This window comes from Haematobia irritans, chromosome 2, assembly GCF_050003625.1.
Source record: "Haematobia irritans isolate KBUSLIRL chromosome 2, ASM5000362v1, whole genome shotgun sequence".
NCBI lineage: Eukaryota > Metazoa > Arthropoda > Insecta > Diptera > Muscidae > Haematobia > Haematobia irritans.
In genome coordinates, this window is record NC_134398.1 from 217,440,501 (window position 1) to 217,455,945 (window position 15,445).

Below are 15,445 nucleotides of genomic sequence, written 5' to 3' on the forward strand. Positions count from 1 at the left end.
TATATATATATATATATATATATATATATATATATATATATATATATATATATATATATATATATATATATATATATATATATATATATTTAGGACATTTTAAATACATACACGTATCAAAAAAAAAAATAAAATTTTGTATTTCAAAGAATTTTTCAAATGTAAAAAATATTTAACAAAAAAAAATATAATAATTAATGGCCTTTATATAAATTCTAACTAAATGAAATAAAATTATACCAAAAAACGTATAATAAATTACCTTTATATTAAAATCTAAACATACGTTAAAGTGAAGTGAGTGTTGATTCTGACCCAAATATTTTAGTCTAATATCAAGTAAGTTTTTTTTAATCTAAAAATTTTTTCGTTTAATATATAATTAAACAAAAACAAAGTTTTTTATATATATTTAAGACATTTTAAATACATACACGTATCAAAAAAAAATTAGTATTTCAAAGAATTTTCAAATTTAAAAAATATTAAAAAAAAAAACAAATATAATAATAATTAATGGCCTTTATATAAATTCTAACTAAACGAAATAAAATTATACCAAAAAACTCATAATAAATGACCTTTATATTAAAATCTAAACATACGTTAAAGTGAAGTGAGTGTTGATTCTGACCCAAATATTTTAGTCTAATATCAAGTAAGTTTTTTTTAATCTAAAAATTTTTTCATTGAATGTATAATTAAGCAAAAACAAAGTTTTATATATATATATATATATATATATATATATATATATATATATATATATATATATATATATATATATATATATATATATATATATATATATATATATATATATATATATATATATATATATATATATATATTTAGGACATTTTAAATACATACACGTATCAGAAAAAAAAATAAAATTTAGTATTTCAAAGAATTTTCAAATGTAAAAAATATTTAACAAAAAAAAAATATAATAATTAATGGCCTTTATATAAATTCTAACTAAACGAAATAAAATTATACCAAAAAACTTATAATAAATGAACTTTATATTAAAATCTAAACATACGTTAAAGTGAAGTGAGTGTTGATTTTGACCCAAATATTTTATTCTAATTTCAAGTAAGTTTTTTTTTATCTAAAAATATATATATTTAAGACATTTTAAACACATACACGTATCAAAAAAAAAAAAACAAAAAAAAAATAAATAAAAAAATTTAGTATTTCAAAGAATTTTCAAATGTAAAAAATATTTAGAAAACAACAACAATATAATAATAATTATTGGCCTTTATATAAATTCTAACACTACGTAAAAGTGATTTAAAATCTTTAATTAGAATTACGTGAGTGCTAAACTCGTTGCCAATAATTTAAATCCATATTCATATGGGTTTTAGGTTAAAACTAAAAAAATCTCTTCGATAAACATAAGTGGAACATTATAAATGCCAATGCGACAACATTTGTTTTTATGTTTATAGGAAATTCCATACAAGTTTTGAGAAAAAGAGTATAAAGTAAAGAGTGACATCGTATCGTGTCAAATTCATTCAAGTGAAACATTTAGAAGAGATTAAACGAATGATCAAATAATTTTAATGGTTTTGTTAAAAAAAGAATATTTATATATATATTGAATAGTCTTTAGAAATTAAAATTGAATAATTATAAATCTTATTTAAATGATAAGAAAAAGTAGCGTGAACTTTGGCTGCAATTAATTAAAGTTTTTTTTTTTTTTTCATTCTAATATATAATTAATAATGAAATATAGCAGAAAGTTGATAACAACTCAAGTTAAGTGAATGTGTATAAAATATAAAACTTTAATTTTTGTGATTTTTTTTCAAAGCTCAATTATAGATTATTCCCAAAAATGAAGTACAAAATTCAGCAGACAGTGCAATGAAAAGTCAAACTTCTTAAAGTACAAGTGAGGAATAGCTTATGACATGGGGATCTAACCATAAAATATCCTATACAAACCTTAGTGAATTAGAGCATAGAAAAAATATTATAAAAATTCATACGGGAAATTTGTGCAAATTATTATTGACGGACCTATCAAAGGTATCGATGCTCCAGTTTATCATAATTTAAAAAGTTTTATATAATTTATTAATTTCTATGATAAATTAATTTCTTCAAATTAAAATTTTATTGTATCTAAGCATTTATTGAAATAAAATTATTAAAATAATCTAAACAAGTATATACGGCCGTAGGTTTGGTTAGGTTAGGTGGCAGCCCGATGTATCAGGCTCACTTAGACTATTCAGTCCATTGTGATACCACATTGGTGAACTTATATATACGGCCGTAAGTTCGGCCAGGCCGAATCTTATGTAGCCTCCATCATGAATTGCGTAGTAACTTCTACGAAAGACTGTCGCACAATCGAATTACTTGGGTTGTGACAATACTTACCGATGGCAAGGCATCTTAAAACTTCGTAACATCGCCTTCTAAATTGTATGTTAGTCCATGCGGAATATATACATAGTAGACAAAAGAAAGGTCGATTAAATACGTATATATTCAGTTCTTAACCGCACTGAAAAAAAGCATGCCCGGTCCCAAAGATTTTGTCTTTACTTTAAAAATTTTGGTATTGATTCCGAGCCAAAGAAGCGGAGAATACAAGTAAGGATACTTTTAAGACACAATTCTCTTTTAAATTTGGGTTTTGTGTACTTGCTTCTACGAAGCAAATTTTAATTTTTCGCTGTTTCAGCTTTTTTTCTTGATATGCTATTAAAGTCATTTAAAAACGAGTTAGCGACAACTTTATTTTCCAAATTAAGACTCAACTTCCAGTAGAAATTATGCTATGTTTCAAGTAAAAAACGTCTTTAAAATAAAGTGTTGAAAAACATGTCCTATATATGAACGATTTTTTGCTTTGTAATCAAGATGCAAAAAGACAACAAATTTAAAGACAATTTCATTAAATTTAAAGAATTTTTCTGAATTATTAACGTCAAGTTAACCTTAGCCCAAACATTTTTTCTTTCATATTATGATACCAATTTTTAAGTGAAATCACTTAATTATAAGGACAATACGACTTCATTGAAAAGTTTATCGACTTTTGGACAAGGAAAAAAACTTTATATTAGAGAAATGCGTCTTCTATACCAAGCAAAATTTGCATTCGTATTTTAAAGACATGAAATCTTTGACCTCAGGACAATATTTTTTTCAGTGCGGTATATATAGGAAAGAAATAATTACGAACCGATATGAACTTTTGTGCGGTAATTATAGAGCCAGAATTTAAATATGGGGGTCGCTTTATATGGGGGCTATATACAACAAGTAAGGAAAGTCTAAAGTCGGGCGGGGCCGACTATATTATACCCTGCACCACTTTGTAGATTTAAATTTTCGATACAATATCACATCCGTCAAATGTGTTGGGGGCTATATAAAGGTTTTTCCCAAATACATACATTTAAATATCACACGATCTGGACAGAATTTGATAGACTTCTACAAAATCTATAGACTCAAAATTTAAGTCGGCTAATGCACTAGTGTGGAACACAATGTTAAAAAAATATGGGAAACATTTAAATCTTAAGCAATTTTAAGAAAACTTCGCAAAAGTTTATTTACGATTTATCGCTCAATATATATGTATTAGAAGTTTAGGAAAGTTAGAGTCAGTTTTACAACTTTTCGACTAAGCAGTGGCGGTTTTACAAGGAAAATGTTGGTATTTTGACCATTTTTGTGGAAATCAGAAAAACATATATATGGGAGCTACATCTAAATCTGAACCGATTTCAACCAAATTTGGCACGTATAGCTACAATGTTAATTCTACTCTCTGTGCAAAATTTCAACTAAATCGGAGCAAAAAATTGACCTCTGTGGTCATATGTGTGCAAATCGGGCGAACGATATATATGTGAGCTATATCTAAATCTGAACCGATTTCAATAAAATTTGGCACACTTGACTACACTACTTGTTTAACATAGTTTCTCCTTTTATTTTATTTTTATATATTTGTCTAAAATGAATTCAAATCTAACAGCTGAAATTAACTATTATTAGTACGTTATTATCAATTTATTACTTTTAAAAACAACCATGAATTCTTTAAAACAAATTTGTATTCATATATCTTTCTCTTTTTATACCTTAAAACCGAGGTAAAGAACTGCCTAATGAATAGAAATCAGTCTTCTTTACCATCGTAACCATCAACGATTGCAGATCATAAGCGGAAATAAAATGTAAGATTGACTCCAAAAAAAAAACTCTGACTCCAATTCTCTTTTTTTCCCACAAACGATTCTCTTGTTTGTATCCAGCGAATAGGTAAAATAATATTCCTAAATAAAAGGTAAATCAAAAGGAGCTTTTCTCTAGAAGTCCTTTAAAGTTGCATGTCCCGCAACTTAATTTGATAATTTAATTATTTATGGAAATTGATTTCTAATGGTAGTTAAATCATTAAACATGGTCCTTCGTGCGTCTTTGGACAGCTACCTGTAGTATTCTAAAATAATCATCACTGGACATTATTAGCGAACGTCTCTGTTTCTTAAGCTTACACTCCCAGTTTGGCTTAATTGACGTATCAGTCTTTCTCCCACTTCCATTAAACCGCGTGGTCTTCAAAAAATAAATACGAAAAATCGGTATTTTGGATACGAAAGACGTAAAATTTTGTGAAAAGAAACGAAAAGGCTCCAATAAATTGTGCTAATTATAAAGAATTCGTAATTAGTTATATATTTGGGAAATTCTGATTAAAATCGATCAATAAAGACTTTCGCGGGTGCATAGTCCCAAATTACGCGAGTTTTCAGAAAAAATTATATTTTCCTAATTGTATATTTTTGGAAAACGAATCATTGAAAATTTTATGAAATATAAGGTTTAACTGTACATTTGAAAGAATTATTCATTTCGGGCTGAGAAACCCCAATGAAAAGGCTTCGTGTATAACGGTTTTTACATTCTACCTTTCTTGAAAAAAAAAAATATGTGTTAGCATGACGATTGCGGCTTTTCTTTAAGTACAAGTGAAACCAAAATAAAACAAAAGAAATACGAAATTCCACGTGTTTACATAAAATTCCATTTCATATGAAATAATCCAAAATGAAAGAAAGTGAACATAAGGAATAGATAAATATAACATATAAAAATTGGATAACTTCATCTTCCAGCGGAATAACTAATCAATATTGAACCATCTATTTCCCAATATAAAATCGAAACCTGTAAGTTCATAAAATTTGATTTTATCATATTCATTTCTCATTCCATGAACTTTTAATAAATATTATCTTTTCGATAACGAAATATCGAATGGTATTAAGTCACACGATATTCATCAACTCTTTTTAAGTCTTGAAACATTTATCTCAACATCTCTTTATTTACGATATATATAAATATGAAAAAGAGTCTCTCCTTATTCTCTTAAATATAGATGACAGTTTCACCCATTCTCTTGTGATCACTCCCTTTGCAATTAAAGATATAAAAAGTGTAGAGTATATTCTGTATGTGTGTTTGTACGGCCAGGCGCTCTTTCAAATTATAAGAAGAAAACAAAATTCTCACAATAGGTCTGTTTTCGCAGATTTAAGCACAGTGAATAAAAAAAGAAAGCAAACACACAAAAAGTTTTGAATATACATTTCTGGAATTTTTGTCAAAAAGAATTATCCTTTCCATTGGTATTAGAAGGGTAAATCAATTCATAAAGATCGTTTGAAATATCAATAAGAAATTGGTCAAGTGCGGAAATTTAATTGTTACCAATTCCTGATTTTGGATTGCGTATGAAAACTGAATAAATTAATATAGTGATAAAATATTTTCCTTCTGAAAGTGATCTTTTTGCGGTTGAAAATTAAGCATTTTTAAAGCAGAAAAGAGTATTTAATTTTACATTTTCTGTAATATCGACAAATCTCGGTCGAAATATATCCGATACAGTCCACTCTTTACTAATAGTATATTCATTTTACCATGGAAGATTTCATTTTTGATTCGGATGACCTTGTCACGTTTTGTGCTGATTTTGAAAAGAGTGGTGTTCTGACGGACACCCTCTTGGAAGTCACTCTTCAGGATCTTCACGATCGTTGGAGCACAGTACAAAAATCATACCGGAGATTGTGTACAACCGATCTCGCAAACCTCAAGAATGAGGACACCGAGAAAAGACGGTTGTTAGAGTCTGCGAGGGAAAAATATGCAAATTGTACAAAGCAGTTTCATAAGTGCAAATCTGAGATACTTGACGCTCAGAAAGCTTTAATAGCACCCACAAATTTCAGTTCGAATCACAATTTCGAAGAATCCCACGCACAAGATAAATCATTCTCTTGTATCAAAGTTCCCCCGTGCGATACGGAGATATTTTACGGAGGCTATGAGGAGTGGCCCGCATTCAGGGACATGTTTACCGCCGTGTATGGTGAACATCCCAAGTTGTCCGCGGTTCAAAAATTGTACCACCTTCGCCTTAAAGTTAAAGGTCAGGCCGCCACCATAGTAAAGAAATACAAACTATGTGGGGAAAATTTTTCATTAGCCTGGGAGGCTCTCAAATCCCGGTATGAAAATAAACGCATACTGGTTGACAATCAGTTAAAAATACTCCTCAATCTCGAGCCTGTTCTCACGGAAAGCAGCGAATCAATCCAAGAGATACAAATTACCATTAATGACTGCCTAGCCGCTCTCAAGGCTCAAGGTATTCCGACTAACGATTGGGATCCAATCTTAGTTTATGTTTGCTCAACAAAACTACCTCATGACACACTAGCTCTATGGGAACAATCCCTAAAGTCTCATAGAGAGTTACCAAAATGGTCCGAAATGGACACATTTCTCACCAATCGATATGAGGTTGTGGAACGATTGAATTGCATTCAAGGTGGTAAATCTAACGCCAAAAGAAAGAATTTGGAAACTCACACTTTTACTACAGAGGGAAACCAACAATTTCCCTGCAAATTTTGTAAAATGAATCATGCTTTAAAACATTGCCCTCAATTTAAAGCCCTTGAGCCTAGAGCTCGAAATGAATTTGCATTTTCAAACAAAATTTGCTTAAACTGCCTCTCATATACTCATCTCCGAAAAGAGTGTAAAAGCAAATTCGTTTGCGCTCAGTGTAAGAAGGATCATCATACACTTTTGCATTATACAGTTGCCAATCCCACAACTGTCAGCAATACCACTATTGCTCCTCCACAACCAGAAGAAATTCCCGCATGTGTCACACAAACTCAAATTGCATCCCACTTCATTGCAGACCCATCAGCTTCTTCCGAAAACACATTGCTCCCAACAGCTATTGTGAAAATTTCCCATTTGGGGGAAACATTTTCAGCCCGTGCTTTTATTGATCAGGGATCGGAAAAAACTTTTGTGTCCCGAAGGCTACAACAGAAGCTTCGGTTACCCACTGAGTCCAAGAACTTCCAAATTCGTGGAATGGGCGGAAGTATAATTGGTAACTCGAATTCTGTCTGTACGATGAAATTGTACTCCGAAACCCACAATCGAACAATAGAAGTAAATGCTATTGTTGTTCCCAAAATCACACGGCTTTTACCCAATTTCTCGTTTCCTTCGTCACAACTTTCGTTTGACGGCATTAAAGATATAGACTTAGCAGATCCATTATTCTATAAACCAGGCCAAGTCGATCTTTTGATTGGAAGCAACGCAATACCGAAAATTATGTTGTGTGGAGTGAAAACAGTTTGCAATTCACTCATAGCTCAAGCAACAATATTTGGGTGGATAATAAGTGGCCCCGTTAAAACACAAACAGTATCCTCGTTTTCATTACAGGCTTCTGAAACGACAGAAGACCCCATATCAACCCAATTAAGACTTTTTTGGGAGCAAGAAGAGGTCCCATCTCGTCCTTCTATAACTAAAGAAGACGAATATTGCGAATCATTATACGAAAGGACAACAACCCGCGATTTAGATGGGCGATATGTGGTTAAATTACCGTTCAAGCCTGAGTTTCCACATGAACTTTCGCTCGGCTCTTCTAGATCGCAGGCGTTCGTGCAATATATTAGAATGGAACAATCTCTCCGATCCAAACCTGCCATGGAAGAGACATATCAGAATGTTTTGTCGGAATATCTCTCACTAGGCCATATGAAACCCACAGATTCTCGTGAAATATATTCACGAGGTAAATATATGTCTTTTTACCTACCCCACCACGCGGTAATCAGACCTGAAAGTCGAAGCACAAAAGTTCGCATAGTTTTTAATGCGTCAAAAAAATCTGGATCTGGAAATTCTTTAAATGACGTTCTCTACGTCGGTCCCACTCTTCAATCGGATATGATGACTCTCATATTGAATTGGCGTCTTTATAAATACGTATTTAGTGGTGACATCGAAAAGATGTACCGCCAAATACGAGTCCATGAAGAGATACTCCTTTTCAAAGAATCCTTTTCCGGCCTACTCCTGTTTGCCCCGTGAAGGATTATGCCCTAACGACGGTTACTTTTGGAGTAAGCAGCGCTCCATATTTAGCAATAAGGACACTTATCCAACTTGCTCGAGACTCAATGAGTGAGTTTCCCCAAGCTGCTTCTATTCTCATGAAAGAAACATATGTTGATGACATATTGTCCGGCGGACATGATTTGAGCTCCACTCGAGCTTCTCTTTTTCAATTGATAGCTCTATTAAAAACTGCTAGTTTTCCTCTAAAGAAGATAACTTCAAATTCGCCAGATATTTTGGCCTCGATCCCAACAGAAAATCTTCTAGATTCGAATTTTTTGAAATTCCAGGAAACAAGCTCCACAAAAACGCTCGGCATTCAATGGAATGCCTTATCCGACAGCTTTTCTTATAAAATAACGCCTCCTGCTATTGTGTCCCCTATCACAAAGAGAAAAATTCTGTCAGATGCATCCAAGCTATTCGACCCCGCTGGATGGATATCCCCAATCATAATTCAGTCAAAAATGTTACTTCAGCAACTTTGGCTGGAAGGCACGAAATGGGATGAATGTGTGAAACCCAACACATTGAGTAAGTGGAATTCATTTGTCGAAAGTCTCTCTCTCATACCCCAAATAGAAATTCCACGTTGGGTAAACTTTGCCCCCGAATATATAACACAAGTGCACGGTTTTAGCGACGCCTCCGAAAAGGCATATTGCGCAGTAGTGTACTTACGGACACAAAACGGTGTCAATATAAGTTCGAATCTATTAGTGTCCAAAACCAAAGTAGCTCCAATAGATCCAATTATCCTTCCTCGATTGGAATTATGTGGAGCCGTTCTTTTATCAAAACTCATCAGCAAGATATTATCTGACCTACCCATTAAAAACCATGAGGTGTTTTTATGGTGTGATTCCACAATTGTGCTTAGTTGGCTAGAAAAGCCTCCCTGCACATGGAAGACCTATGTCGCCAACAGGACTGCTCAAATTATACAGAATGTTGGTAACTGTTCGTGGCGTCATGTAAGATCTGCAGAAAATCCTGCCGATCTAGGCTCTCGGGGTTGTCATCCAAATGATTTAATCGGGAATTCATTATGGTGGCACGGTCCTGCATGGCTTGTTAACAATCCCGAAACGTGGCCAAAGGGCCAGACAGATTTTGAAAACCCCCCCGAGGCTAGAAAAATAGAAGTATTTCATAGTTTTGTCGAAAACGATGATTTATTGGAAAGATTCTCGGGCTGGGAGAAGGCTATAAGGGTCACAGCTTATATATTTCGCTTTTATAAGCGTATCTCAAACAAAAGTCAACCCACAACGCCACTTAATAACAAAACTGTTACACATGCGGAGTTTCAAGATGCTCGAAATCGCTTAATTGTGCTAACTCAGAAAAGTTTCTTTTATAAGGAATATTCTTCCTTAGTATCATCCCGAAAAGTTCACAAAAAGAGTCCTCTTTACCCATTAAACCCCTTTATTGATGAAAGCGGTATTATTCGAATTAATGGTCGAATTTCCAATTCTGAATTACCATTTAAACAGCGTTTCCCAATCATTCTTCCGGTGCAGTCGAAATTTTGCAAATTGTTTATAGATTTTACGCACAAGCTTTTGATGCATGCCGAACAAAGTTTAATGCTCAGAACTATTCGCGAAGAATTTTACATATCTCGACTCAGATCAGCGGTTAAGAAACACATTCGTAGTTGCAAAGTATGCGTTATCTATAAACACAAGGTGCAATCGCAAATAATGGCAGCACTGCCAGAAAATAGAAGTAGGTTCTCGCTACCATTTACTGTGACAGGATTAGATTTTGCTGGCCCATTTCCTATAAAAACTTCCATTTTGCGTCAAGCTCCTTACCACAAAAGTTATGCATGTATTTTCATATGCTTCAGCACAAAAGCAATTCACCTTGAGGTATGCTCTGATTTATCGACAGCCTCCTTCCAAGCAGCATTCACCCGATTTGTTGCTCGTAGAGGTTTGCCTCAAAAAGTATACTCCGACAATGGCACCAACTTTGTAGGGGCAGAACGTTCCATTAAGGATGAATTTAAGCGATTCATACAAGCAGTGGCTTGTGATATAGCAGAGAAATACACCTCCCATGGTTTTCAATGGTTTTTCATACCACCCAACGCCCCGCATATGGGGGGACTCTGGGAGGCCGGGGTTAAATCATTTAAAATACACTTTAAAAAAGTAACTCAAAATAGAAAGTGTACCTTTGAGGAATTTTCAACCCTTTTGGCCCGCATAGAGTCCATCCTCAATTCTCGTCCGTTGACTCCTATGACAGATGATCCGCATGAAATTCTCGCCTTAACGCCAGGTCACTTTCTTCGTGGTGCGCCAATGGTTGCTATGCCAGAAACGGATAATACCTCAATACCATTGCACGATCGATGGGAAAAATTAAAAACCCTCCAATACGAATTTGCACGACGATGGAAACGGGATTATCTGCTAGATTTGCAACAAAGATACAAATGGCAAAAACCCCAAGCCAATGTACAAATTGGCCAAATAGTTGTTCTAAAAGATGAACTTTTACCACCATGCGAGTGGAGATTAGGGAGAATTACCCACATCCACCCAGGATCAGACGGATTTGTTAGAACAGTCGAATTACGTACCCAAAACGGAGTTTTAACAAGACCAATCTCAAAGCTATGCATTCTCCCTACAGAGACATCGAAGTGATCTCCACCAAATCGAAAAACTCTCGATATTACTATAATTCATAAGTATACCTATCGTACATATCGTTATAACAACTCCAAATTGTTATAATCACCATAAACTCAAATTATTCTCACTTGCATATTTCAGTTATTAATTAAATTTTATATTCCAAAATTCACAGGGCACCTAAAAATGAAATGATTCGTCAATGCAAGATATGCGGAAAGCTACATCCACTTCGCTTTTGCAAACGATTTTTGGCCAAGGATGTTGAAGAACGTCGAAAATTAGCCCGCCGACTCAACTATTGTTTTAACTGCCTTGCACGTTCGCACTCTACTAATAAATGCACGTCCAGTACCAATTGTAAACGATGTGGTAAATATCACCATACAATACTTCACATAAACATCAATCAGAATGAGAAACGACGACCAAAAATGAAATATGGCAATAAGCAAGGACGAGTCACCAATAATCCACCAAAAACAGTCAAGACACAAACTTTAGATAATTCCAATAGATGTAAGAATCGATCAGTAACCAATCCAAAGCAAATCTTAGACATCGCTTTGTGGACTTTGGAACAATTAAGTCAAGCCCTTTAGTTTTTTTTTTGGTCTAAATAGACCAAGGGGGGCAGTATGTTTAACATAGTTTCTCCTTTTATTTTATTTTTATATATTTGTCTAAAATGAATTCAAATCTAACAGCTGAAATTAACTATTATTAGTACGTTATTATCAATTTATTACTTTTAAAAACAACCATGAATTCTTTAAAACAAATTTGTATTCATATATCTTTCTCTTTTTATACCTTAAAACCGAGGTAAAGAACTGCCTAATGAATAGAAATCAGTCTTCTTTACCATCGTAACCATCAACGATTGCAGATCATAAGCGGAAATAAAATGTAAGATTGACTCCAAAAAAAAACTCTGACTCCAATTCTCTTTTTTTCCCACAAACGATTCTCTTGTTTGTATCCAGCGAATAGGTAAAATAATATTCCTAAATAAAAGGTAAATCAAAAGGAGCTTTTCTCTAGAAGTCCTTTAAAGTTGCATGTCCCGCAACTTAATTTGATAATTTAATTATTTATGGAAATTGATTTCTAATGGTAGTTAAATCATTAAACACTACTAATTGTACTCCTAGTGCAAAATTTCAACCAAATTGGGGTAAAACTCTGGCTTCTGGGACCGTATTAGTCTATATCGGGCGAAAGATATATATGGGAGCTATATCTAAATCTTAACCGATTTCTTCCAAAATCAATAGGGTTCTATTATGAGCCAAAACACATACTTGTGCCAAATTTGAAGTCGATTGGACTAAAACTGCGACCTCGACTTCGATTACAAAAATGTGTTCACGGACAGACGGACATGGCTATATCGACTCAGAAGCCCACCCTGAGCATTTTTGCCAAAGACACCATGTGTCTATCTCGTCTACTTCTGGGTGTTGCAAACATATGCACTAACTTATAATACCCTGTTCCACAGTGTGGCGCAGGGTATAATTATGAACACGATTGGTTTGGTAGATTGGTAGAATTCTTGATGTTTTGGAAGATTTTGCAAAATATTCCTCTCTAACTATGAAATGCTTCATAAATTTTCTATAGAAATAAAATTTTGACAAAATTTTCTATAGAAATAAAGTTTTGACAAAATTTTGTATAGAAATTATATTTTGACAAAATTTCCTAAAGACATAAAATGTTGACAAAATTTTCTATAGAAATATAAAATTTTGACAAAATTTTCTATAGAAATATCATATTTTGACAAAATTTTCTATGTCAATAAAATTTTGGTAGATTATTTTTGGCTCGAGTGGCAATTGTGATTTTTCTGTGATTGGGTATAAGTTTATTTGGGGGCTATATATAATATAGATCGATACGGACTAATTTTGGCATGGTTGTTATCGGCCACACACTAGTGAAATGTACCAAATTTCAACCGGATCGGATGAATTTTTTGCTCCTCCAAGAGGCTCCGGAGGTCAAATCTGGGGATCGGTTTATACGGGGGCTATATATAACTATGAACTGATATGGACCAAGTTTTGCATGGTTGTTAGAGACCACATACTAACACCAAGTACTAAGTTTCAACCAGATCGGATGAAATTTGTTCCTCCAAGAGGCTCCGGAGGTCAAATCTGGGGATCGGTTTATATAAAGGCTATATATAATTATGGACCGATATGCACTAATTCTGGCATAGTTATTAGAGACCATATACTAACACCAAGTACCAAATTGCAACCGGATCGGAAAAAATTTGCTTCTCTAAGAGGCTCCTCAAGCCAAAACTGGGCGCCGGTTTATATGGGGACTATACGTATAAGTGGTCCGATATGCCCGACCTATATCAATAACATCTACTGGTACCAAGTTTCAAGTCTATACACGCAAAGAAAAAAAACGTTTGGAAAACGTGTACCGAAAACGCTTTTGTTAGAGTTTTTTGAATTGCTTCGAAAATTTTAAACTTTTATCACCAAAAAAAATCGTTTGTTACTAAATTTTTATTTTTTCAATAAAAAAAGTTATTTTTGAAACAACAACACAGTCCATTTCGTTTATATCAAACACTGTTCTTTTCTGACTTTAGGTCTTTAATAAGACACATTTTACAGTTCAAAATTTAATATACTACATGTAATGTTGAACATTTTTTCGGAATCTTCCGAACATATCTGGAATATGTGTAAAAAAAAAAAAAAAAAAAAACTTTGGCCGAAGCAGGGATCGAACCCACGACCCTTGGCATGCAAGTCGGACGTAGCAACCACTGCTCCACGGTCCCAAACTAAATGTTTGTTTCTGTTAAATAAACTTTGTTTATTCGGTTCGTGGGCGCCGCAAGCTATGCTATATAAATATATCTTATATGGATATTTATCTATTGATGACCATAACAGGTACATAGCTCAGTGGTTAGTGTGTTGGCTTACAAAGTGCATGGTCCGCGGTTCGATTCTCCGTCCAGGCGAAAGGTAAAAAAAATTTAAAAATTTATAAAATCGTATAATTTCTTCTACATTGTTGGTATTACAGGAAAAGGTGTTAAGAACTAAAAAAACATCGTGGATGTGAGAAAGATGTGAGGGAAAATGTAATTAGCAAGAAAACAATGTTTTTTTTTTGAGTTTGTCTTTATGAAATTGTTTTTACATCCTGGAAAAGAATAAACGTTTATCACAAAAAGTATAAACTTTTCTTCCAAATACACTTCCTTACAGCGAAAAGCAAATGAGAAACTAACTTTGCTTGTCTAAAATTTCGTTTGGGAGGAAAGAATTATTTTTTTGCGTGTAGGTTATTTCGTTCGAAAGTTAGCGTGATTTCAACAGACGTACGGACGGACGTCGCTAGGTCGACTCAGAATTTCACCATGACCTAGAATGGGGTCTTAGAGCAATATTTCGATTTGTTACAAACAGAATGACAAAGTTAATATATCCCCCATCCTATGGTGCAGGGTATAAAAATGAATCAGGTTCTTAAGAGGTTGTCCCAGACTGGTTCATGAGTATCCGACTATGGGCAAATCCTATCTAGTTGCCCCAGGAATAAGTCCAAGTCGTGTCCCAAAGTGTAGATTTACTCAATGACAAACCCATGTTAAAGTGACCAGCCCCTCCCATACGCTTTAACCAGAATTAGGACTGGCCCATACATACCAGGGGACTAGTCCTGTGCCGGTTAAGTTGAAAATAAAGTCAGTTAGACATTTTTCTTTAAAAGTTTACGTTTTTATATAAATATTTGTTATTCCATTAAAATCTCATTTAAATAAAAATATTTTTTAATTAGTCAATAATTATTTTCTGCCTTTGGAAAAAAGTAAATTTTTAAATTATTTTTTGCTTACTCTAATGAACTAAATATAAGAAAAAGTTTGTTTTATGGAAATTAAATATACAATATTACTAAATTGAAAATAAATATATAAAAAAAGAGGTTTACTTAAATTGCTTTCATAAGTATCTCAAATGAGTAAGTTTAATTAAATTGTGTCTGTCCTGAACTGAATATAGCTCTAAAGACATTTTACCAATTCTTAAATAATTTTTTTCCTTCAAAATATATCTATTTCCTTCAACAAGAGAAACAAAAATTTTATAATTTTTAATAAATTTTCTTCAATTTAATAATAACTATCTTAAAAATTATCATTATCTTATAAAAAACCTACGTAGTTTTTTTATCATTATCTAACAAAAAACCTCCGTATTTTTTTCGATTGATATCTAAAGGCCAGTACTATGTTC

At 33.0% G+C, this 15,445-nt stretch overlaps 1 protein-coding gene across 6 annotated transcripts in view; it reads left to right on the plus strand.

The window, feature by feature from the left end:
- The window catches only part of LOC142227091 (protein peste-like), a 71,216-nt gene that overhangs the window by 2,443 nt on the left and 53,328 nt on the right, over positions 1-15,445 (plus strand). Inside the window, exon 1 of one of the 6 annotated variants that reach the window (XM_075297424.1) lies at positions 997-1,101. The exons of 4 other annotated variants lie outside the window; for them this stretch is intronic. The gene's annotated coding sequence lies outside the window, so the exon portion shown is untranslated. Of the gene's footprint in view, positions 1-996; positions 1,102-11,334; positions 11,532-15,445 lie in introns of those variants that run through there. One more of the 6 variants, XM_075297423.1, reaches the window with a different exon arrangement.